At 46.6% G+C, this 27,295-nt stretch overlaps 1 long non-coding RNA gene across 1 annotated transcript in view; it reads left to right on the forward strand.

Annotated features, from left to right (window-relative positions):
- LOC141096321 (uncharacterized) overlaps nucleotides 1–27,295 on the forward strand; it is a 70,242-nt gene that overhangs the window by 26,500 nt on the left and 16,447 nt on the right. The gene's annotated exons all lie outside the window — the stretch shown is intronic.

Raw genomic sequence — 27,295 nt, forward strand, 5'->3', positions numbered from 1 at the left:
ACAGGTGGTACAGTGTAGCTGCGCCACCTTCCCAAACCCGGGAGCAATCCAATCATTCGTGACTAGGCGTGTCATTCCATTGGCGGACATGTGAGTTGGAAGATGAACTGCTTCTGCCATCCTTGGGTACAAAACCCTAGGCAGGCAGTACTTCTGATCTTTCTTCCATATTCCGTTCGTTTTTTCGGCACCCATCTTCTCCCAAGTTTCCTTGTCCGTCTGGGTGGAATCTTCTTGGAACTTTTGTAAGTCTGTAAACAATCCTGATGCATCTTGGTGCACTATGTTTACCTTTTCTGGAGTCCCCAAGGCAGCTTGTTTCGCCGCCTGGTCTGCTTTTTCGTTGCCTTTTGCTTCCATGTTGTCCTTTCTGGTGTGTGCTGGCACCCTCATAACGGCTGCCCCCTGTGTCTGGGCCACATTCTCGAGGATTTCTCTGATCAGTGTGGCATGTTTTATGGGTGTTCCTGCTGCTGTCATGAAACCCCTTGTGTGCCACAAAACCCCAAAATCATGCACTATCCCAAAGGCATATCTTGAGTCAGTGTAGATATTTGCTGTTTTTCCCTTGGAAAATTTTAATGCCTCATTCAGAGCTGTTAGTTCAGCTTCTTGTGCAGACATATGGGGTGGAAGTGCCTTTGCTACAATAATCTCATGTGGTGACACCACAGCATATCCTGTGTGGAATTTCCCACTCTCATCGGCATATCTGCTGCCATCCACAAAAAGCACAAAGTCTGGATTTGACAATGGTGTGTCAGTGACATTGGGCAAGCCAATAACTTCTTGCTGCATCAGTTCTATGCAATCATGTTCAACCTCGTATGAAGGCTCAAAAGAAAGTAATAATGTGTTCTCATCTACATCCCCCCCTTCAGAATCTGCAATTGGCAACAGTGTAGCCAGATTCAAATTCTGAGTTTTGGTAAACGTAACATTAGGAGGCATGAGTAAAGCACATTGCAATCTGAGTTGTCGAGCCATAGAGACATGTTTAGAAGAAACCTGATTCAGGATACCGTATATATCATGTGTGGTACAGACAGTTAGTGGATTGTCCAATACGATATCAGAAACTTTGTCAAGTAGTAATGCAATTGCAGAAACTGCTCTAACACAGGATGGTGTTCCTTGTGCTACAGAGTCTAATTTGGCAGAATAGTATGCAAGAGGTCTATTCTTTTTGTCATGTTTCTGTGTCAAAATGCCAGTAGCATGCCCTCTGATTTCAGCGGCCATTAGTTGAAAAGGTATATCATAGTTGGGTATACCTAATGCTGGGGCTGATACTATGGCCTTCTTTAGGTACTGAAATGAGGTCCGTGCAATATCAGTCAATTGGAAAGGTGTTGTGTTGATGCAATCATACAGTGGCTGCATGTGTTCACTAGCATGTATGACCCATTGGCGGCAAGAAGAAACTAAACCCAAAAAGGCTCTCAGCTGTTTGTGAGTTGTCGGTTCTTTTATCTCTTTCCATTTGTCTTCGTTCAAAGCCTCTCTCCCTTCTACCTTGAATTTCTTTAATACTTTTTCCAGGTTCTTTGCTGCACTACTTCCATATCTATCCTCAATTATATCACATAACCGGTCTCCTTCTTCGGGTGTCTTTCCCTGACTGTTCCCCATCTTTCTATCCTGTTTCTCTTGTTCCTTCCTGTTAGTCCTCTGCCTTAGGTGGTGTATTGGGTAAGCTCAAGACTAGGCTCTACTATACCTCGTTACCTTCTTCCTAAGGTGCTAACAGGCTAAATGGGGTGTCTGTTCCTCCTTGTACTACGTGCTTTGTGTACTTATATGCTATGTAACATCCGAACAGAAACACTCCCACAACACACAGGATTGTAAACAAAGTATCCATCTGTCGGGGGTTCTTCAGTCATATCCTGTCACAGGCTCATTTCGTGGTCCTGTGCTCATTCGGTCACACTCTTATCTGTCACAAGGTTTATTCGTAAAGGGTGTTGATTTAAGCTTAGGCGGTGACCTCCCCGAAAGGACGCTGTCACATAACCCAGTTAGGCAATATCACCACTCTTTGAACGAATACCTACTGTGCAGCTTATTTTTCTACTTTCCACAATCTTTCGAATCAAGGCAGCCACTCAACAACCTCCTTGGTTCCTAACGCGGAATCGTCTATTGTGAAAAACTTGTCCGTCCGGGCTGCGCAGTATGAACTGTTCACCCAGCCTTAGATTCCGTAATGTTAGACCTCTCAACGTATCATTCAATGGGATATGTGTATTTAATGCTAGTAATATCCACCATTCATCTCCCTTACGTACGTGGTGAAATTTTTGTATATTCAACCCTGGGACTGTTCCCGCAAACGTCCATGCACCATACCCATTTTGATTTGCATCAGCTCTTCTCCTAAAGATAGCAGTATACAGGCAGAATCTACAATAACCTCTCATTCGAGCAGAAGTTACATATGTATGTCACACCCTATTTCCTTAGAGTTCTTATATGGACCTGATTTTATGGCCCCCTCCTCTACTAGATTCCCCTTGATACGGACCTTAGTTAAAATGATATATTATGAAGAGCAGAGAAGAGAAGAATGATCTCTCACCTGGCCAGGTGTTTAGGTCTGCTGTTCACAATTTCATCAGTAACCGGAGTGGTCCGTAGGTCGGGTGGTCTCGGAGAGGTGCCTATTTCAGGTCCCTGTTCGGGCGCCAGGAAACTGTCGGGATCCCTCAGATACTTCTTTCATCCAAAGGACCGATGTTCTTGGGTGTAGGACATCATATGTCTCTAATTGATTGCCCCGTCGAGAAGAATTACACAGACACAAGCTGTATGATACAACTCGGGATGCCTGCTGAGCGCCTCTGCCCCCTCAGTCAAGCTTTCCCCTTTTATAATAAAGAAGTTAGATATTTACAGACATGCGCAATAAAGAAAAGAAAAATAGTTACTTCTACAACAGCTTTGCCATGTAAGCAGGAAATATTTGACCTTGGTTCACAAGGGAAAATGGCTGCGTCATATCCCTGAAGAAAAAATAATGTCCAGCAGATTTTATTTAACTCATTCAGTTCTTATCACAGAGATGAGGTCACATACAGATCATCGGACTCCATAACTGGGAAGGGGGTATTCAGCACACAGGAGGGTCAGTATACAGTGCACTGACATGAAGTGCAGCCTCTCATCATCATACATATACCATCCCCGACTGCTCCTCTCACCAGTGTCTCTAATACATGTGACTGCCCAGCTCCACCATAGTAATGGCAGACACTGTATGTTTCCCTGCTCTGTCCTATCATATATAAACCCAGAACTCATGAAGACTCTGTATAATACAGCAGTAATGTGGTATATTAGAAATGTCAGCAGGGTGGTCACACAAAAGCCTCTGCAATAAGTGAGGGAACATGGCAGCTACATGAATTTCTGAGATAATCTTGATCCCAGATATGATGTAGGAGCTGATACTACACTAGTACACACTACACAATGTCTGAGGTGAATGCAGAGTAGTATATCAAACATGTCTGCAGGGAGGTCACACGGAAGCTCACAGTCTGTGAGGAAAATGTAGCATGCACATGAGGGACATGGCAGCTACATGAATTTCTGAGGTAATATTGGTCCCATACACAATGTAGGAGCTGATACTACACTGGTACATGATGTCTGAGGTGAATGTGCTCCTATCATCTGTAATGTGAGGTGATAGCCCCAGTATTATACTCCCTGACACTGCAGACATGCTTCCTCCTGTTCATCCTGTGGAGAGACACAGATTTCCTGCTCTATATAAGCCCCATCCTCCTCACAGTAACCCACCAGGCACAGACATACTGTGCGTCTTACTCTTAAAGCAACATCCCTCGTGCTTAAAATCTACACCACTATACCAAAAAAGCTGCAGGAGTAAAGGTCCACCCATCCCCAAGTCATGTCCTCCTCCGCCTATGGCTCCAGTGGTTTCTTTGTTTTCAATGGTAAACTGAAAAACGCTGTGCACAAGCTGCAGATTTTTCCACGCGGATTTGCTGCGGGTTCAAATCCACAGCATGCCAATTCTTTGTGCGGAATCCGCTGCGGTTTCAAACCTCCATTGTAGAGGTGTGAAACCGCGGGCTAATCCGCAGGTCTTTTTTACCTGCGGATTTTTCCAAATCCGCAGCACCAAAAATTATGTGTGCACATGGCCTAATTATTGGGGCTGGACCTAGATCTCTGCACAGTCTTGCCTGAAATCACTTTATTATATTGCTTACCCTACCCTCAGCAAGAACTGACGCTTCACCCTGTAGGGTTCCTGTCCTGTGTGACTGTCCTGAATCCTCCTCACTCACTCAGTGCTGCACTGCTGCTGAGCTGAGGCTGATTTTAACTAATAGTATACTATAGTATATGTGAGAGTCTACATGAGACCAATTTGCGGAGTCACTTGAGTTTAACCCCTCTACAGTCACATGCCATATACTGTATGCCATGCATGCATGTCTGAAACTAGGAGGAGTGTATCACTTTAAATATTTCCACTCACTCCAGCACAGACAGCACACATTTCCCTCTCTGTCTCCTGACAGCTCCGCCTCCTCCCAGATGAGTCACTGCCACTGCCTGGCGCCAGAAAAAAAAAAGAACCGGCTCGTTCACAGTGCAGAGCCGGCTCATTTCCTTCCCAGCGGGGAGCCGGCTCTTTGAATCGGATCGTTCATGAACGACACATCACTACCCGACACTATTAGCTTGAAGCATGCCTGGTCACCTCTGCTGCCCGCTCCACAGGTAACTTTTAGCACTGCTTCTGTACTCAGGACACGCGCACTGGCTCTGTGAGCAAGTGTAGTGCGGTGTCTCTGACACTAACTCCTGGACAGTCTGTGGTGCAGCATGACTTTGGTGGATGGAGCGAGACATGATGTCCCAGATGTGTTCAATCGGATTCAGGTGTGGGGAAAGGGCAGGCCAGTCCATAGCTTCAGTGCCTTCATCTTGCAGGAACTGCTGACACACTCCAGCCACATGAGGTCTGGCATTGTCCTGGAGTAGGTGGAACCCAGGGCCAACCGCACCAGAATATGGTCTCACAAGGGGTGTGAGGATCTCATCTCGGTACCTAATGGCAGTCAGGCTACCTCTGGCGAGCACATGGAGGGCTGTGTGGCCCTCCAAAGAAATGCCACCCCACACCATTACTGACCCACTGCCAAACCAGTCATGCTGAAGAATGTTGCAGGTAGCAGATCGCCCTCCACGATGTCTCCAGACTCTGTCACGTCTGGCACATGTGCTCAGTGTGAACCTGCTTTCATCTGTGATGAGCACACGGCGCCAGTGGCGAATTTGCCAATCCTGGTGTTCTGTGGCAAATGCCAAGCATCTTGCACGGTGTTGGGCTGTGAGCAGAACCCCCATCTGTGGACGTCAGGCAGCCAGACCATCCTCATGGAGTCCTGCTGCAGGTCATTTTGCAGGGCTCTGGCAGTACTCTCCTCCTGTTCCTCCTTGCACAAAGGCTGAGGTTGCCCCCTCCACGTCTCCTGGTGTACTGACCTGTCTCCTGGTAGTGCCTCCAGCCTCTGGACACTACGCTGACAGACACAGCAAACCTTCTTGCCACAGCTCGCATTGAAGTGCCATCCTGGATGAGCTGCACTACCTGAGCCACTTTTGTGGGTTGCAGTGTCTGTCTCATGCTAGCACGAGTGTGAAAGCACCACCAACATTCAAAAGTGACCAAAATAGCCAGAAAGCATTGGTACTAAGATGTGGTCTGTGGTCCTCACCTTGATAATTGCCAATAATTTCCATCTGTTGTCTATTCCATCCTAAGTGGACAGTTTGATTTCACAGAAGTTTGATTTACTTGGAGTTGTATTCCTTTAAGTGTTCCCTTTATTTTTTTGAGCAGTGTATATACACACACTCACACACACTAAGAGCAGATACTCAGAATTACATCATGTATACAGTACAGGTGAAGTATACACAGCTCCACAATATACACACGTGGTCAAAATTGTTGGTACCCCTCGTTTAATGACAGAAAAACCCACAATGGTCACAGAAATAACTTGAATCTGACAAAAGTAATAAGAAATGTACTGTATGTAAATGAACAAATGACAGTCAGATATTACTTTTCAACCATGCTTCCACGGAATGTTTAAAAAATAAAACTCATCAAATAGGCCTGGACAAAAATTAAAAAAGTGATGATAGCCCTGCAAATAATTTGCAAATCAAGGTTTGTCCACTTAGTAGCATCGCAGGTGTCTAAAATCTTGGAATTAAAGAGAGGGCCTGTATAGAGGGCTATAGATACTGTAGGGATGTGACTCGCTTAGGTGCAGCGGGAGACAAATATGATGCAGGTTCTTCCAAAGTTCATGTGGTTTATTCACGTCATAAACACACAAGGCAGCGTAACACCAAAAAGGAACCTTTAGCTCAGGCAAAAAAGCACAAATGTCCGTGGTTGTAGACTCAGCCCAGGAGTCTCAGCACACATGGGAGGCTTAGTCCTCCCCACACACAACTCCCTGGTTCAGGAGCAGGCCACATTATAAGGCTGTAGCCACACCCACGAACCCAGCAGCTGACTGGTCACCTGACTGTGACCTCACCACAGGTCCTTCACACAACAACAATAATAATATCTGGTATGCTTTACTTATGCCTTACATTATAGAGACAAGCCATTTATGAGGCACATATCTCCCATCGATTACAAGACCCTTAGCCCTGCCACATACATCCCCCCTCTGCCTAAAGCCGTGGGGCTTTGCACTTTCACCTACCAGGCAAGGGATTCTGGAGAGGGCATCGGCATTCCCATGTAGCTTCCCGGCCCTATACTCTACATGGAAGCTGAAGTCTTGTAGGGCTAAGAACCAGCGGGTGACCCTAGCATTCTTGCCCTTTGTTTCCCTCATCCACCTGAGTGGGGCATGGTCGGATATCAACCTAAACTTCCGTCCCACCAGGTAGTACCGTAATGTGTCCACTGCCCATTTTATGGCCAAACACTCCTTCTCTACAACTGAGTAATTTCTCTCACAAGAAGTCAACTTCCTACTCAAGTAGAGAACAGGATGCTCCTCCCCACGTATCTCTTGGGAGAGGACTGCTCCTACCCCGACAGCTGAGGCATCTGTCTGGAGGACAAATTCACGTTTAAAGTCTGGGGCCATCAAAACGGGTTGCTTACAAAGAGCTCCCTTCATTTCTTGGAAGGCTGACTCTGCGTCTTCGGACCAGCTGACCCTCACTGACTTTGTCCCCTTAAGCAGATCAGTTAGAGGTGCAGCCATTGTGGCGAAGTTTGGGATGAACCTCCTGTAATATCCCACAATCCTCAGGAAGGCTTTAACTTGCTTCTTTGACAGAGGTCTCGGCCATGTTTGAATTGCCTCCACTTTATTGATTTGGGGTTTGATCTCGCCACGCCCCACTACATATCCGAGGTACTTGGCTTCTTCTCTCCCCAAGGCACACTTCTTCGGGTTTATTGTAAACCCCGCCTCTCTTAGAGCGTCAAACACTGCTTGGACCTTTTCCAGGTGAGTCTCCCAGTCCGGGGTAAAGATGACGATATCATCTAGATATGCGGCAGCATATAGCTAATGAGGCGCAAGGATTCTATCCATCGCCCTTTGGAAGGTTGCCGGAGCTCCCTGTAGGCCGAATGGCATCCGGACATACTGGAAGCACCCGTCTGGTGTGGAGAATGCCGTCTTCTCCTTGGCTTCCTGTGCCATGGGAATCTGCCAATATCCCTTTGTCAGATCCAAAGTGGTTATGTACCCGGCCGGTCCAAGTCTCTCGATGAGCTCGTCAACGCGTGGCATGGGATAAGCGTCGAACTTGGAGACTTCATTCAGCTTCCGGTAATCGTTGCAGAACCTCCATTCACCATCAGGTTTTGGGACCAGGACAATCGGGCTCGACCAGCCGCTCTTGGATTCCTCAATGACCCCGAGCTGCATCATACGCTGCACCTCCTTGGAGATTACCTCTCGCCGGGCCTCAGGAATACGATACGGTTTCATGTTCACCCGCACATGTGGCTCGGTCAGAACTTCATGCTCCACCACCTTCGTGCACCCCGGCACCTCTGAGAACAGGTCCCTGTTTTTCTGGAGTAACTCCCGTCACTGCTGTTTCTGGGCCTTCGATAGTGTCTCCGCTATGGTAACCGCTCCAACCTCCCCTTCTAGGTTGCCCAGCAAGCACGGAGTTACCGCTGGCTCTCTATCTTGCCACGGCTTGATGAGGTTGACATGGTAAACCTGGTATGGCTTCCGTCTTCCGGGTTGGTGGATCTTGTAGTTTACGTCTCCCAGCTTCTCCACCACGTCATATGGCCCTTGCCACTTGGCCAAGAACTTACTCTCCACTGTCGGGATTAGCACGAGAACTCGGTCTCCTGGATTGAACTGCCTCACTCTGGCTGACCGGTTGTAGACCCTGGCCTGAGCCTCTTGTGCCTGGCGGAGATGTTCTTTAACAATGGGCATCACCTTCGCAACCCTCTGCTGCATCAGTGCCACATGCTCAATGACGCTTCTGTGGGGCGTGACTTCGGCTTCCCAGGTTTCCTTGGCTATATCTAGGAGACCTCGCGGATGCCGGCCGTACAGAAGCTCGAAGGGCGAGAACCCCGTGGAGGCCTGGGGAACTTCACGGATAGAAAACAGTAAATACGGTAAGAGACAATCCCAGTCTCTACCATCTTCCTCTATGACTTTTCTCAGCATGCTCTTCAGTGTCTTGTTAAACCTCTCAACAAGGCCATCTGACTGCGGATGGTACACTGAAGTCCTTAACTGGGAAATTTGCAAGACTCTGCACAATTCTCTCATCACCTTGCTCATAAAAGGTGTCCCCTGGTCGGTCAGGATGTCCTTCGGCAAACTCATCCGGGAAAACACATGGACCAGCTCACGGGCTATACTCTTCGCGGAGGAGTTTCTCAGGGGAATGGCCTCAGGATAGCGTGTGACATAGTCCAGGATGACTAATATATACTGATGGCCCTGAGCTGATTTAACTAAGGGACCGACCAAGTCCATAGCAATTCTCTCAAATGGCACCTCAATAATGGGCAGTGGCACAAGAGGGTTCCGAAAATGAGATGTGGGGGCAGTTAACTGACATGTTGGGCAGGATCTGCAATAGTTTTCTATTTCCCGATGACACCCAGGTCAATAGAACCTCTGTACAATGCGTTCCTGCGTTTTTTCCACCCCCAGGTGTCCCGCCAAGATGTGTGAATGGGCCATGTCCAACACTTTCCGTCTATAGGGGCCTGGTACTATTAACTGCTCTACCCCTTCCTCCCTTATTTTTGTGACCCGGTACAGCAATTCCCCACTCAACATAAAATAGGGGAACCTTGTGTCTGCTCCTGGCTCTTGTGCAACCCCATTAATGACGGTGACATTGTTAAAGGCTTCCCTTAGCGTGGGGTCCCTATGTTGGGCAGTCCAAAAAATTCTCCCCGGTCACCCCTAACTCCGGGATGTCAGGTATAGGGGACCCTTCCTCTTCATCCCCAACAAGGACACATAAAGGAAACCCGTCTGCCTCAGGTGGTGGCAATACCTCCGTGGAGTGGATTGGTTCCCTGCTCTTGCTAGCACACTCAGAACCCATCCCCCACAGATCCCAAAACAGACAGAAATCCCGGCCAATAATTATAGGGTGCAACAAGTCTCGAACAACGCCAACTTCATGCGACTCGGTGCCATGCCCCGTTTCAATATTCACCCTAGCCATAGGGTAGTCCTTTGCATCGCCATGTATGCACCGAGCACCAATCTTTTTACCCGGGAGTATGTTGAGAAGAAAACTGGCCCTCACAAGGGTCACAAAACTCCCGGAGTCCAGAAGCGCCATTGCTGCTCGACCGTCTACCTTCACGGGACACGCTTGTGGCCCCTGGCTAGGTAGCGAGTTCACACTGCAAGCTGGATATGCGTAGTATGAACTACGGCGTCCCATGCTGCAGTCCATCTGCTCGGTGGTCTGGGGACAACGGGCCGCTATATGTCCTGGCCTGTGACATTTCCAGCAAATAATATCACCCGAGAGGACCTTGGGCACCACCTCCCCCGCCCCTTTTGACCTTGGACGCACCACCCCTTTTTGGGACTCCGCCCCCTGCTGGGACCCCCAATACGGAATGGGCTGCTTCCCCAAGGAACCTTCCATCCCCTGGTATCTCTCGACCAGCCCAACCAGTTCATCAGCATTCTGGGGATCACCCTGGGCAACCCAAGTCTGTAGAGGTCTCGGCAGAGAATGCACAAACCGATCCATCACAACTCGCTCTACCATCTGTGCAGGGGAAGCCGACTCTGGCTGCAGCCATTTCTGGACCAGGTGCAACAGGTCAAACATTTGGGAGCACGGGGGTTTGTCCCGGTGATAGGCCCAGCGATGAACTCGCTGTGCCCCGGTAGTCATTGTTACCCCCAAGCATGCAAGAATTTCCGCTTTTAATTTGGGATACTCTCTGGCATCTTGTACCGTCAGGTCAAAGTACGCCTTCTGGGGCCCCCCGTTAGGTATGGGGCCAGTACCTCCGCCCACCGCTCTGGCTGCAGTTTTTCCCTCTCAGCCACCCTCTCGAACACCGTCAGGAAGGCCTCCACATCATCCTCAGGGGTCATTTTTTGTAATGCGCATCTTACCGCCTTCTCGACGTCGGTGGCATCAGCCCGACCTGGGGTTGGGGCGCTCGTCCTGCCCTCCTGGATGGCGGTTGCCAGAAGCTGCATCTGCTGCCGTTGTTCCTGCTGGCTCTGCTGGAACTTCTGCCGCTGCTCCTGCTGGCTTTGCTGGATCTGCTGTAACAACAGCTTGTTGGTTTCCTGTTGCAGTGCCTGGGACTGGACCAGGTGTTTCAGCAGGTCCTCCATTATTCCAGGCAGTGCTTGTTGCCCCGCTGCAAACTTCACCCAGGACATGCAGCAACTGTCTCAAGTCTCTGCTGGGACCGCTGCCCGCACGTTTACCACCAATTGTAGGGATGTGACTCGCTTAGGTGCAGACAAATATGATGCAGGTTCTTCCAAAGTTCATGTGGTTTATTCACGTCATAAACACACAAGGCAGCGTAACACCAAAAAGGAACCTTTAGCACAGGCAAAAAAGCACAAATGTCCGTGGTTGTAGACTCAGCCCAGGAGTCTCAGCACACATGGGAGGCTTAGTCCTCCCCACACACAACTCCCTGGTTCAGGAGCAGGCCACATTATAAGGCTGTAGCCACACCCACGAACCCAGCAGCTGACTGGTCACCTGACTGTGACCTCACCACAGGTCCTTCACACAACAACAATAATAATATCTGGTATGCTTTACTTATGCCTTACATTATAGAGACAAGCCATTTATGAGGCACATATCTCCCATCGATTACAAGACCCTTAGCCCTGCCACAATACTCACTGTGCTGTTTGGTGGCATGGTGTGTTTTGCACTTATCATGGACCAGAGGAAGCGAAGGAAAGTGTTGTCTCAGGAAATTAGAAAGAAAATTATAGACAAACATGTTATAGGTAAAAGTTATAAGACTATCTCCAAGCTGCTTGATGTAACTGTGACTACAGTTACACATATTATTCAGAAATTTAAGCTCCATGGGACTGTAGCCAACCTCCTTGGACGTGGCCACAGGAGGAAAATTGATGAAAAATCAAAGAGACGGATAATACGAATGGTAACAAAAGAACGCAGAATAACTTCTAAATAGATTAAAGGTGAACTTCAAGCTCAAGGAGCATCAGTGTCAGATTGCATCATCCATCGTTGTATGAGCTAAAGTGGACTTCATGGGAGATGACCAAGGAGGACACTATTGTTGAAAAAAAAATCAAAAAAGCCAGACTGGAATTTGCCAAACTACATGGTGACAAGCCACAAAGCTTTTGAGAGAATGTCCTATGGACAGATGAGACAAAAATGGAACTTTTTGGGCAAGGCACATCATCTCTATGTTCACAGATGGAAAAATGAAGCATATAAAGAAAACAACACTGTTACACCCAAGAATTGCTAAGAGGAAAACATTGAACTATTCTGAAGTGGCCTTCTATGAGTCCTGACCTAAATCCTATTGTGCATCTTTGGAAAGAGCTGAAACATGCCATCTGGAAAAGGCTACTTTCAAACACAAGACAAGACAACTGGAGCAGTTTGCTCTTGAGGAGTGGGCCAAAATACCTGTTGAGAGGTGCAGAAGTTTCATTGACAGTTACAGGAATCGTTTGATTGCAGTGATTGCCTTAAAAGGTTGTGCAACAAAATATTAAGTTAAGGGTAGTATCATTTCTGTCCAGGCCTATTTCACAGGTTTTATTTTTTTAAACATTATGTGGAAGCATGGTTGAAAATCAATATCTGACTTTCATTTGTTCATTTTCATAGATTTCTTATTTATCATTACTTTTGTCAGATTCAAGTTATTTCTGTGACCATTGTGGATTTTTCTGTCATTAAACAAGGGGTACGAACAATTTTGACCACGTGTGTACAGTCATGGCCAAAAGTTTTGAGAATGACACAAATATTAATTTTTACAAAGTCTACTGCTTCATTTTTTCTAATGGTAATTTGCATATACTCCAGAATGTTATAAAGAGTGATCAGCTTAACAGCAATTACTTGCAAAGTCAATATTTGCCTAGAAAATTAACTTTATCCCCTAAAACACATTTCAACATCATTGCAGCCCTGCCTTAAAAGGACCAGCTAACATCGTTTCAGTGATTGCTCCATTAACACAGGTGTGGGTGTTGATGAGGACAGGGCTGGAGATCAATCTGTCATGATTAAGTAAGAATGACACCACTGGACACTTTAAAAGGAGGCTGGTGCATGGCATCATTGTTTCTCTTCTGTTAACCATGGTTATCTCTAAAGAAACACGTGCAGTCATCATTGCACTGCACAAAAATGGCCTAACAGGGAAGAGTATCGCAGCTAGAAAGATTGCACCTCAGTCAACAATCTATCGCATCATCAAGAACTTCAAGGAGAGAGGTTCCCTTGTTGCCAAAAAGACTCCAGGGCGCCCAAGAAAGACCAGCAAGCGCCAGGACCGTCTCTTAAAAGTGTTTCAGCTGCGGGATCGGGCTACCAGCAGTGCAGAGCTTGCTCAGGAATGGCAGCAGGCAGGTGTGAGTGCATCTGCACGCACTGTGAGGCGGAGACTCTTGGAGCAAGGCCTGGTCTCAAGGAGGGCAGCAAAGAGGCCACTTCTCTCCAGAAAAAACATCATGGACAGACTGATATTCTGCAAGAGGTACAGGGAGTGGACTGCTGAGGACTGGGGTAAAGTCATTTTCTCTGATGAATCCCCTTTTCGATTGTTTGGGACATCTGGAAAACGGCTTATTCAGAGAAGACCAGGTGAGCGCTACCACCAGTCTTGTCTCATGCCAACTGACAAGCATCCTGAAACCATTCATGTGTGGGGTGGCTTCTCAGCCAAGGGAATGGGCTCTCTCTCAGTCTTGCCTAAAAACACAGCCATGAATAAAGAATGGTACCAGAATGTCCTCCAAGAGCAACTTCTCCCAACCATCCAAGAGCAGTTTGGCGATCAACAATGCCTTTTTCAACATGATGGAGCACCTTGCCATAAAGCAAAGGTGATAACTAAATGGCTCAGGGAACAAAACATAGAGATTTTGGGACCATGGCCTGGAAACTCCCCAGATCTTAATCCCATTGAGAACTTGTGGTCAATCATCAAGAGACGGGTGGACAAACAAAAACCTTCAAATTCAGACAAAATAAAAGCATTGATTTTGCAAGAATGGACTGCTATCTGTCAGGATTTGTTACAGAAGTTGATTGAGAGCATGCCAGGGAGAATTGCTGAGGTCCTGAAGAAGAAGGGTCAACACTGCAAATATTGACTTGCTGCATTAACTCATTCTGTCAATATAACCTTTTGTTACTCATAATATGATTGCAATTATATTTCTGTATGTGATAAAAACATCTGACAAACACACATAAAAACCAGAGGGCAGCAGATCATGTGAAAATATAATATTTGTGTCATTCTCAAAACTTTTGGCCATGACTGTATACTTTTGTAAGGAATGTAGAGTGGAGCTGTGTATATAGTATATAGTAAAGAGATGGGCCTATGTATATAGTGTGGATTCCACAGTATATACTGTATACACAGCAACGTATTATATAAACTTCTGTACATTTTTTATATACAGTATATATATTATATATATATATATCACAAAACTCAAGATAAAAAGCGGACGGCACCGCTGTTACCGTGTGACTTCAAATGAGGTGCGGCATATACAGAAGCCCAGCAGCTGGGAATCTCGGGTGCCAGACCTGGAAACAGTCAATCCTGGGAATCCATGCAAAGAGAAAAGGTCGCACTCATCGAGATGGAAGTTTCACTGATTTATTGACATATCATTAACATGTCAAGTCGGGGGAGTGACATAAGGAGTGCAAGAAAGGCTGACAACGGCCGTTTCGCGCTGCTCGAGCGCTTCAACGGGTTCAACGTTGAAGCGCTCGAGCAGCGCGAAACGGCCGTTGTCAGCCTTTCTTGCACTCCTTATGTCACTCCCCCGACTTGACATGTTAATGATATGTCAATAAATCAGTGAAACTTCCTTCTCGATGAGTGCGACCTTTTCTCTTTGCATGGAGATATATATATATATATATATATATATATATATACACACAGTATATATACGCACAACTCTACATTATACACTATATTAAGACAGCATTATACTATATACTATATTATGTTGCAAACATCATATAGGGGAGTGCTGTATATACATTATATAGGTGATACTGTGACTGGGGTGTATAGTCGCAGTGTCACCTATGTAACGTGTACAGCAGTGTCACCCATATATTGTATTTCTAAGGCCAGTTTCACACTAGCATGTGTGATGCGAGAAATTCGCATGAGTCTCTCGCATCAGCACCCGGCGCTGCTGCTGGCACTCGGACCGGAGCTTGCGGCTGCATAGAAATACATGCATAGAAATACATGCAGCCTCACACTTTGGTCAGAGTCCGGCAGTAGCGTCGGGTGTTGATGCGAGAGGCTCGTGCAAGTTTCTCGCATCACACACGCTAGTGTGACCCCGGCCTAAGTCGCAGTATCCCCTATATAATGTATATAGACTGCTGTATATACATTATATATTTGATACTGTGATTACACAGATTTAGCAGCCAATATCACCTAAATAATGGATACACAGCAGAGTCGCAGTATCACCCATATAATGTATATAGACTGCTGAATATACATTGCATAGGTGATACTACGATTATACACAGACTTAGCAGCCAGTATCACCTATATATTGTATACACAGCAGTCTATACACAGGTGATAGTGCAAGAGCTGTACATACACAAAATTTCCATACTGGGACTCACCCAGGTATGGAGATGAACAGCTGAGGTGCATCCATGGTCGGGTGTGCAGAGGAGCGGGTCCCTGGCCCGGACGGTGAGTAGAGCAGGAAACAAAAAAGGGGGATATACAGCACTGGAGAGGACTAGCATCTTGAAAAGTTTTCCCCCTCCCATATACTAATGTGCCACAAACAGGAAGTTGATATCACCAACCATTCCCCTTTTATTTAGGTGTATCCATATAAATGGCCCACCCTGTACTATGGGGCGCATTATACTGTGGGGCACTGCATGGGGCTATTATACTGTAGGATACTATATGGGGCCATTATACTGTGGAGCACTATGTGACTCACATTATAGTGTGCTGCAGAATATGGTCCATTATACTATGGAGTACTATATGGGGCCTTTATAATGTGAAGCAGTATGTTGGGCACTTTATAATGTGGTGCACTATATAGGGTCATCATATTGTAGTGCACTGTATGGGGCCATTATACTGTGGGGCACTATATGGGGCACTATATGGGACTCTTATACTGTGGGGTACTATATCGGTCCACTATACAGACTGTAGCGTGACTAGACGACTCTGAGTGGTGTGGTTACTGGCGTCACCGCTCATCACAGCCGCCATGTCTCGTGGAGTGCAGTGGGACCCGGATTGGCTACTGCTACAAGCGATGGAGCTTAGTTCTCTGAATGAGGCTTCGTAGCCTTTGGACGTTGGATTCGGGGAACGTTGTGGGAACGCCGTGGACTACCTCTGACCTACATACTATTTGAGGGGGGCTGCATTATGCCATATGAGGGTGCTACATTGTATTCTATGGGGGGCTGCATTATATTTTGTAGGGTTCTGTGTTATACACTATGAGGGGAGATGTATTATATTCTATGAGGGAGGCTACATTACATTCTATAAGGGGGGCTACCCCAACCCCTGCTACATAATAAAGACGTGTACTACCATATATTATACCCTGATATTAGCGCGTTTTACCACACAATTGGTGGTCTTGTATTTATTTCTATGTAGCTACATAGTGGGCCCCAAGAATGATTTTCTCTGGTGGGCCCAAGGTATTCCAGTCCAACGCTGAACAGTGTAATATGTGACTCTGCTCTGTCCACTTCTATGGGAGCAGTGGTGTAATGTGTGACCCTGCTTCCTCTACTTTTATGGGAGTAATAATACAGTGGACAGAGGAGGGTCACACATTTTTAATGAAGCAACAGTGTAATGTGTGACCCTGCTCTGTCCACTTCTATGGGAACAGTGGTGTAATGTGTGACGTCGCTCTGTCCACTTCTATGGGAACAGTGGTGTAATGTGTTACGCCGCTCTGTATACTTCTGTGGGAACAGTGGTGATATGTATGACCCTGCTTCCTCTACTTTTATGGGAGTAATAATATAGTGTATAGAGTGTGCTCACGCATTACACCACTGATCCTATAGAAGTGGTTGACGCGGGTCACCCATTACATACAACCCCTGGCAAAAATAATGGAATCACCAGCCTTGGTGGATGTTCATTCAGTTGTTTAATTTTGTAGAAAAAAAGCAGATCACAGACATGGCACAAAACTAAAGTCAATTCAAATGGCAACTTCAAATGGCTATAAGAAACATTAAAAGAGATCAAGAAGCTGATGATAGGCTACTGACACGAGCCTTCCGCCAATTTATTTGGGGCTTTAGAATTAGTGTTTTTAAAGGGAAGGTGCCATCCAAAAAATTTTTTTTCAGCAATTGAAAAAAATGTAAAGAATTAATGTTTACATTTTCTTAAAAAATATTATCGTTTGTTTTTAATTTTGCAAAATATGAAAAATAATTTTAAAAAGTTTGGCATTTCCACTTGTTAACACTAGGGGGAGCAGCTACTGAAATCTGGCACAAAAACCTATGACATCTATAGACACAGTGAGCAGCCATTTTGATGGGGCTTGCAAAGTTACTGACTGTCTTTGCATGTAAAGTCTGGATCAGAACAGGCCATCAATCAGCAGACATGTTTCCTGGATTTCTGTGGAGCAGACAAGCAGACGGTCCATCCATGTGAATAAAACACAGCGCTCTTTGTACAATCCCTGGCTCGTACAGGGCGCCCCCCACAGACCAGCACACTGCTCTCCTGAAATACTCTGTGCTGCTGTCGCCCTGCTCCTTCCACCATACATCAGGCCCCTGTCCCCTCGGTTTCACACATCACCAGGACGGGATCTGAGGAGAGGAATGGGGTCTTCGGTCACCGAGGATGGCAGGCAGCAAGGATTCTGGGAGCAGGGTGACAGCAGCACAGAGTATTTCAGGAGAGCAGTATCACACGGGATAGGATTAGATACACGGCTCAGCAGGCAGCATCACACAGGAGAGGATTAGATACACGGCTCAGAATACAGTATCACACAGGATAGGATTATATACACGGCTCAGCAGTCAGTATCACACAGGATAGGATTAGATACACGGCTCAGCAGGCAGTATCACACAGAAGAGGATTAGATACATGGCTCAGCAGAAAGTATCACACAGGAGAGGATTAGATACACGGCTCAGCAGGCAGTATCACACAGGATAGGATTACATACACGGCTCAGCAGTCAGTATCACACAGGAGAGGATTAGATACACGGCTCAGCAGGCAGTATCACACAGGAGAGGATTAGATACACGGCTCAGCAGGCAGTATCACACAGGAGAGGATTAGATACACGGCTCAGCAGAAAGTATCACACAGGAGAGGATTAGATACACGGCTCAGCAGGCAGTATCACACAGGAGAGGATTAGATACACGGCTCAGCAGTCAGTATCACACAGGAGAGGATTAGATACACGGCTCAGCAGAAAGTATCACACAGGAGAGGATTAGATACCCGGCTCAGAATACAGTATCACACAGGATAGGATTAGATACACAGCTCAGCAGACAGTATCACACAGGAGAGGATTAGATACACAGCTCAGCAGAAAGTATCACACAGGAGAGGATTAGATACACGGCTCAGCAGGCAGTATCACACAGGAGAGGATTAGATACACGGCTCAGCAGTCAGTATCACACAGGAGAGGATTAGATACACGGCTCAGCAGAAAGTATCACACAGGAGAGGATTAGATACCCGGCTCAGAATACAGTATCACACAGGATAGGATTAGATACACAGCTCAGCAGACAGTATCACACAGGAGAGGATTAGATACACAGCTCAGCAGACAGTATCACACAGGAGAGGATTAGATACACGGCTCAGCAGAAAGTATCACACAGGAGAGGATTAGATACCCGGCTCAGAATACAGTATCACACAGGATAGGATTAGATACACGGCTCAGCAGTCAGTATCACACAGGATAGGATTACATACACGGCTCAGCAGTCAGTATCACACAGGAGAGGATTAGATACACGGCTCAGCAGGCAGTATCACACAGGAGAGGATTAGATACACGGCTCAGCAGTCAGTATCACACAGGAGAGGATTAGATACACGGCTCAGCAGGCAGTATCACACAGGAGAGGATTAGATACACGGCTCAGCAGACAGTATCACACAGGATAGGATTACATACACGGCTCAGCAGTCAGTATCACACAGGAGAGGATTAGATACACGGCTCAGCAGGCAGTATCACACAGGAGAGGATTAGATACACGGCTCAGCAGTCAGTATCACACAGGAGAGGATTAGATACACGGCTCAGCAGGCAGTATCACACAGGAGAGGATTAGATACACGGCTCAGCAGACAGTATTACAGATATGCCCACACTGGTGAAACTTCCAGCCCCCCCCAATTATACACTAGACTATGGGCTGTATAAGTCACTGTCCTCCTCAGACAGCCATAAAAGCAAAGGTGTCAGATTACTGGATATCACTGGGGCTGTGTGAGTGAGGAGGCGGAGACAGAGCAGGAGGACGCTGGAGCAGGAAGCACAGGGCCGAGCCTGGAGTAAGCAGGATAGAGGAGCATAGAGGAAAGTCACCCGCACTCACCACTCTCCATCCTCCGCCTCCAGTGAGCGCTTCTCTCCTCTGCTGACCACCTTCTCCTTTTCTTCAGCCTCTCCTCACAACACAGGACCCGTTATGCCACAAGTGGTCCTGTGATAGAGGGTAAGTGGAGCTCAGCAGATAGCACTGGGCTACAGTACAATGGCGCCCAGCCACACCTACAGCAGTGAATGGTGCAGCCCACAGGGGCGTGCCCAGCTCTCTGCTACTGAGGCTGCAATGTGCGGTCGGAAGCCGACCGCAGTTTCCTATGTGCAGGGACGGCCATATTTGCAGACTGTATGAGTCCTCCACAGATCTGCAAATCAAGATGTCAGCGCCCAGTGGCTACATGAAAACATTATTACAAACAAACCATAAATCCTGGTTAGTACAACATTTGCTGAAACAACATGTTTTGTAACTTACTATTTTTTTGCAAATTATATAAAATTGCGGCACCTTCCGTTTAAGCTACAGCAAACCAAATCTTTGGGTGGACTTAATCTCCCAAATTTACGCCTCTACAGTATAGCGGCTGCTTTCGCCATTCCCTTGATTGGATATACGCCTTTAATCGCTTCTCTAATGCCCCAATAGATGAGGCCATGTGTAGACCCTTCACCCTCCCAGCATTGTTTCACCTACGAAATGCTGAAATTCCAGTGGAGGTTAGAGATAATCCTCTATTATGGTCTGTAATCTTATGATGGGGTCAAGCTAGACGAGTTAGCGGTCTTGACCCCCACATCTCGATGTTTCTTCCCTTTCAAGGTAACCCCTCTTTTCTACAAGGCAAGGCACCTCCCATTTACAAGGTGCTTGGAAACAATGGGTGTAGACTGGTGCGAGATACGTTAACAAATAATCAATGCCTTCTTACCTTAGAGGACGTGGTTTTCAAATACCCAATCCTTACAGAAGACAATTTTACTGGGATATATATATATATATATATATATATACAGTGCCTACAAGTAGTATTCAACCCCCTGCAGATTTAGCAGGTTTGATAAGATGCAAATAAGTTAGAGCCTTCAAACTTCACACAAGAGCAGGATTTATTAACAGATGCATAAATCTTACAAACCAAAAAGTTATGTTGCTCAGTTAAATTTTAATAAATTTTAAACATAAAAGTGTGGGTCAATTATTATTCAACCCCTAGGTTTAATTTTTTGTGGAATAACCCTTGTTTGCAATTACAGCTAATAATCATCTTTTATAAGACCTGATCAGGCCGGCACAGGTCTCTGGAGTTATCTTGGCCCACTCCTCCATGCAGATCTTCTCCAAGTTATCTAGGTTCTTTGGGTGTCTCATGTGGACTTTAATCTTGAGCTCCTTCCACAAGTTTTCAATTGGGTTAAGGTCAGGAGACTGACTAGGCCACTCCAACACCTTGATTTTTTGCCTCTTGAACCAGGCCTTGGTTTTCTTGTTTGTGTGCTTTGGGTCGTTGTCTTGTTGGAAGATGAAATGATGACCCATCTTAAGATCCTTGATGGAGGAGCGGAGGTTCTTGGCCAAAATCTCCAGGTAGGCCGTGCTATCCATCTTCCCATGGATGCGGACCAGATGGCCAGGCCCCTTGGCTGTGAAACAGCCCCACAGCATGATGCTGCCACCACCATGCTTGACTGTAGGGATGGTATTCTTGGGGTCGTATGCAGTGCCATCCAGTCTCCAAACGTCACGTGTGTGGTTGGCACCAAAGATCTCGATCTTGGTCTCATCAGACCAGAGAACCTTGAACCAGTCTGTCTCAGAGTCCTCCAAGTGATCATGAGCAAACTGTAGACGAGCCTTGACATGACGCTTTGAAAGTAAAGGTAAATTACGGGCTCGTCTGGAATGGAGACCATTGCGGTGGAGTACGTTACTTATGGTATTGACTGAAACCAATGTCCCCACTGCCATGAGATCTTCCAGGAGCTCCTTCCTTGTTGTCCTTGGGTTAGCCTTGACTCTTCGGACAAGCCTGGCCTCGGCACGGGAGGAAACTTTCAAAGGCTGTCCAGGCTGTGGAAGGCTAACAGTAGTTCCATAAGCCTTCCACTTCCGGATGATGCTCCCAACAGTGGAGACAGGTAGGCCCAACTCCTTGGAAAGGGTTTTGTACCCCTTGCCAGCCTTGTGACCCTCCACGATCTTGTCTCTGATGGCCTTGGAATGCTCCTTTGTCTTTCCCATGTTGACCATGTATGAGTGCTGTTCACAAGTTTGGGGAGGGTCTTAAATAGTCAGAAAAGACTGGAAAAAGAGATAATTAATCCAAACATGTGAAGCTCATTGTTCTTTGTGCCTGAAATACTTCTTAATACTTTAGGGGAACCAAACAGAAATCTGGTGGTTTGAGGGGTTGAATAATAAATGACCCTCTGAATAAACTTTTCACAATTTAAAAAAAAATTAAACAAAGAAATAACATTCTTTTTTGCTGCAGTGCATTTCACACTTCCAGGCTGATCTACAGTCCAAATGTCACAATGCCAAGTTAATTCCCAATGTGTAAACCTGCTAAATCTGCAGGGGGTTGAATACTACTTGTAGGCACTGTATATATATATACACACACATAGAGAAAAATTCAATAGCAAAAAAGAGGGGGAATCAGCTATTAGTGGTATGTAATCCACACATGTATATTGTGGCAGGAAGAGTATATAAAATAGAATACCATAAAGTGCTAGTGCTTCAATATTGATAGCCTTTAATTGTAAATATGAATGCAAGTAAGTTGATTAGACAGGTAACCAGTCTATATGCATCAGTCATTGGTATATGCCAATATGGCCTGAATTATAACACTGCTATATGCTAGACCGCATGCACATTAGTAAAAACTGCATCCAGCACAAAGATGCAATTAACTTTTACCCATGTGGGATACCACCTCAGCAGATCCAACGTGCGTTTCGTGTGGACTTACTCTGGGGGTTGTGCCGTACTGTGTGACAAGACTAACCTTAGAGATACCACCGCAGGTGTTCATCATTCCAGTATAATTTGCGGTACATGTGTGGTGTTGTGTATGCCGGAGATTACATCACTTCCGTCGGCATAGGTGACACGGTGGGTCAAGCGGAAATCCCCTGTGAGGTCACTGATTGTCAGGTGTCAATGAAAAGGTGCCGTCGACAATGCTCTGATGCGCATCACATCATCGGCATCCTGGCCAGACTCCATCTTAGGTATGGGCAAATAAATAATGGCTATAGGATAATACATTTCTAGTCTAAGCATAGACAGAATACATTGGTAAGTGGTATTGTGCATGACCTAATCTAATACCGGCAAAAACTAATGTGTTAATCTTAAAATAACAAGTGCTGTGAGTAAATATAACTCATTGTTACGCCCACAGGGCGTGAAGATATATAGTGGACTCACTAGACCAAGGGTCCTCAAACTTTTTAAATAGGGGGCCAGATCACGGTCTCTCGGACCATTGGTGGGCCGGAATATAGTTTAAAAAAAATTAGCACCAAATTCATATGCACACTGCACATATCTTATTTAGAAATCATAAAACAAAATAGGAACAAATACAATATTAAAAATGAAGAAGTAAAGTTAAATCCTCAAACTTACCGATTCTTTTGGGTTCTTCGAATATCCTACACTTCGAGTCAATTTTTTCCTCTTTCTTGATATCATTGTTTCCTAGGGATTCAAAATTGCTATTAGTAAAATACCAACATATATACAGCGCTACAAAAACAATATACCAGCAATAAAATTGCCCATACAGAGACATACAGACTGCACTGCCCATCAATGCAGCCTGATCAGTGCCCATCAAAGCAGCCTGATCAGTGCCCATCAATGCAGCCTCACCAGTGCCCATATTGGTGGAACTCCACTTTTACCTCAGGCTCAGACTAGTGTGGTGCAAGAATCCCCAAGAGGCAGCATTGGTCCCTAAAAGGCAGGTAAATGTCCCCAGTAAGCAGCACAGGTCCCAAATAGGTAGCACAGGTCCCCAATAGGCAGCACAGGTCCCTAATAGGCAGGTAAATGTCCCCAATAGGCAGCACAGGTCCCCAATAGGCAGGTAGATGTCCCCAATAGGCAGCACAGGTCCCCAATAGGCAGGAACAGGTCCCCAATAGGTAGCACAGGTCCCTAATAGGCAGGTACAGGTCCCCAATAGGCAGGTACAGGTCCCTAATAAGCAGGTAAAGGTCCCCAATAGGCAGGAACAGGTCCCCAATAGGCAGGAACAGGTCCCCAATAGGCAGGAACAGGTCCCCAATAGGCAGCACAGATTCCTAATAAGCAGATAAATGTCCCCAATAGGCAGCACAGGTCCCCAATAGGCAGGAAAATGTCCCCAACAGGTATCACAGGTCCCAAATAAGCAGGTACAGATCCCCAATAGGCAGGTACAGGTCCACAGTAGGCAGGAAAATGTCGCCAACAGGTAGCACAGGTCCTCAAAAGGTAGCACAGGTCCCCAATAGGCAGGTACAGGTCCCCAATAGGCAGGTACAGGTCCCCAATAGGCAGGTACAGGTCCCCAATAGGCAGCACAGATCCCCAATAGGCAGATACAGGTCCCCAATAGGCAGCACAGATCCCCAATAGGCAGATACAGGTCCCAATAGGTAGCACAGGTCCCCCAATAGGCAGATACAGGTCCCCAATACGTAGCACAGGTCCCTAGTAGGCAGGTAAACATCCCCATTTTGCAGCACAGGTCCCCAATAGGCAGGTACAGGTCCCCAGTAGGCAGATACAGGTCCCCAATAGGTAGCACAGGTCCCCAATAGGCAGGTACAGGTCCCCAGTAGGCAGGTAAATGTCCCCAATAGGCAGGTACAGGTCCCCAATAGGCAGGTACAGGTCCCCAACAGGTAGCACAGGTCCTCAAAAGGTAGCACAGGTCCCCAATAGGCAGGTACAGGTCCCCAATAGGCAGATACAGGTCCCCAATAGGCAGCACAGGTCCCCAATAGGCAGATACAGGTCCCCAATAGGTTGCACAGGTCCCCAATAGGTTGCACAGGTCCCCAATAGGCAGGTACAGGTCCCCAATAGGCAGCACAGGTCCCCAATAGGCAGCACAGGTCCCCAATAGGCAGGTACAGGTCCCCAATAGGCAGGTACAGGTCCCCAATAGGTAGTACAGGTCCCCAGTAGGTAGCACAGGTCCCCAATACGTAGCACAGGTCCCCAATATGTAGCACAGCTCCCTAGTAGGCAGGTAAACGTCCCCATTTTGCAGCACAGGTCCCCAATAGGACCCGGAGTTAAAAAGAAAAAAAAACAGTACTCACCTATGTCCCCCGCTGTTCTGAAGAGGCGCCCGCTCGTCTCAGTCTTCTTCCGGCACAGGCAGCGTGACGTCATTAAGCCGCGCAGGCAGCATGATGACAATCACGTCGTCTGTGTGGTCTCTGCTGCATATTGAGGGCTTCACCTTTCCTCGGCGCCTCGTCCCGCCCGCGAGTTTGCACTCTGCAGTCTAGTTCTTTAGTGGGCGTGTCAGGGGGGTGGCAGTGTTTGTGAGCTGCAGCGCTGATTGGTTCATCACGGCTGCAGCGCTGATTGGTTCACCACGGCAGTGAGGGTGGTGCAATCAGTGCGGTTAATGTCAGCCTGGCCAGGGGCCGGATAAAAGTCCTTTGCGGGCCGCATGTGGCCCGCGGGCCGTAGTTTGAGGACCCCTGCACTAGACCACTGAAGGTGCGGTGGTAGCTGTATACCCGATACACAAGAGACAGGAGAATGAGCTTCAAAAAACCAAGGATGTTTATTAAAGGAGGCAAACAAATGAAAAAGGTGCCTGAGGGAAGAACCCTCTGGACCACGACACAAAACCACATAGTGGAGCACCGGGAAAGGTGTACCCCTATACAGGGATTCCCCCCTGTCACAACACCAAGTGACCTTAATGCCGCAATACCAAGACCAGAGGGACAACCCATACAGACCGTATAGAGGAGGTGGCGAGAATCCCAGAAGTTCTGTCTAATCTCAGAAAGGCTGATCTAGCCGGCAATGATATCTGGCTGGTTCCGAGAGGAGAGCCTTGGTCAGTCTGGGGTAGAAACCGAAGTGTCCAGAAGGATCCAGGAGAGGGAACTGCCAGTAGAGGATTCTGAGGAGACAGAGGTATTAGAATAATGCAAACAACGGCCTTCAGAATGCAGAGCACAGCAGAGTGTGGCCTGAGTGGAAGGCAGCGATCCCACAGAATGAACACATTGTTCAGGCACCTCCCTTAAGGGGGAGGATGCCTTTTATGCACAAAACATCACAGCACAGACAGCCCTAATGGAGAACAGGTGCCCTTCTGTGTTAAGAATATGCAGGAAGCGGGGCGCACCTCCTAAGAGCATTACCAGGAGACCTGCCAAGAGGATGCAGGTTCTTAGCAGATTAACCCCTTCCTGACATCAGACGCACTATCCCGTTCATGGGACCCGGGCCCCTATGCCCATGGACGGGATAGTACGTCTAGCGCGATGAGCGGCGCCCACGTGGTGAGCGCCGCTGATCGCGGCTGGGTGTCAGCTGATTATCACAGCTGACACCCGGCACTATGTGTCAGGGGCGGTCACGGACCGCCCCCGACACGTTAACCCCTTGCACACCGCGATCAAACATGATCGCGGTGTACCGGGAGTTAAAGGGAAGCATCGGCAGGGAGGGGGCTCCCTCCGTGCTTCCCTGAGCCCCCCACGGCAGCGCAATGTGCAGCGCTGCTGCGGGGGACTCCTTTCCTCCAAAGCGCAGGCATGAGGAAGCCTTGTGCACTGCCTGTGACAGATTGCTGATCTGTCACAGTGATCTGTGATGTGACAGATCAGCGATCTGTCACAGGACAGTGATGTCCCACCTGGGACTATGTAATAAAGTAAAAAAAAAATTAAAAAAAGTGTAAAAATAATGTAAAAAAAATCGCCAAATAAATTAGTAAAAAAAAATAAATATTCCCCAATAAATTCATTTTTTGAAAATAAAAAAACCCAAAACAATAAAAGTACACATATTAGGTATCGCCGCGTCCGTAACAACCCGCCCTATAAAACTGTCCCATTAGTTAACCCCTTTAGCGAACTCCTTAAAAAATAAAAATAAAAAACGAAGCAAAAAATAATGATTTATTATCATACCGCCATACAAAAAGTGTAATAACGCGCGATCAAAAAGACGCATAGAAATATCCATGGTACCACTGAAAACGTCATCTTGTCCCGCAAAAAACGAGCCATCACACAGCATCATTAGCGAAAAAATAAAAAGTTATAGCTCGCAGAATAAAGCGATGCAAAAATAATTATTTTTTATATAAAATAGTTTTCATTGCATAAAACCGACAAAACATAAAAAAAGACCTAAATGAGGTATCGCTGTAACCGTACTGACCCGAAGAATAAAACCGCTTTATCAATTTTACCGCACGCAGAACGGTGTAAACGCACACCCCCAAAAGAAATTCATGAAACGCTGGTTTTTGTTCATTCTGTGTCCCAAAAATCGGAATAAAAAGCGATCAAAAAATGTCACGTGCCCGAAAATGGTACCAATAAAAACGTCAACTCGTCCCGCAAAAAATAAGACCTCACATGACTCGGTGGGTCAAAATACGGAAAAATTATAGCTCTCAATATGTGGTGATGCAAAAACTATTTTTACAATAAAAAGCGTCTTTTAGCGTGCGACAGCTGCCAAAAATAAAAACCGCCATAAATAGTAAATCAAACCCCCCCCGTTATCACCCCCTTAGTTAGGGAAAAATAATAAAATTAAAAAAATTTATTTATTTCCATTTTTCCATTAGGGCTAGGGCTAGGGTTAGGGTTAGGGCTAGGGTTAGGGCTTGGGTTAGGGCTGAGATTAGGGTTAGGGGTGTGTTGGG

This window comes from Dendrobates tinctorius, unplaced genomic scaffold (genome assembly GCF_039654945.1).
Source record: "Dendrobates tinctorius isolate UK_male_01 unplaced genomic scaffold, ASM3965494v1 ptg000073l, whole genome shotgun sequence".
Taxonomy (NCBI): Eukaryota; Metazoa; Chordata; class Amphibia; order Anura; family Dendrobatidae; genus Dendrobates; species Dendrobates tinctorius.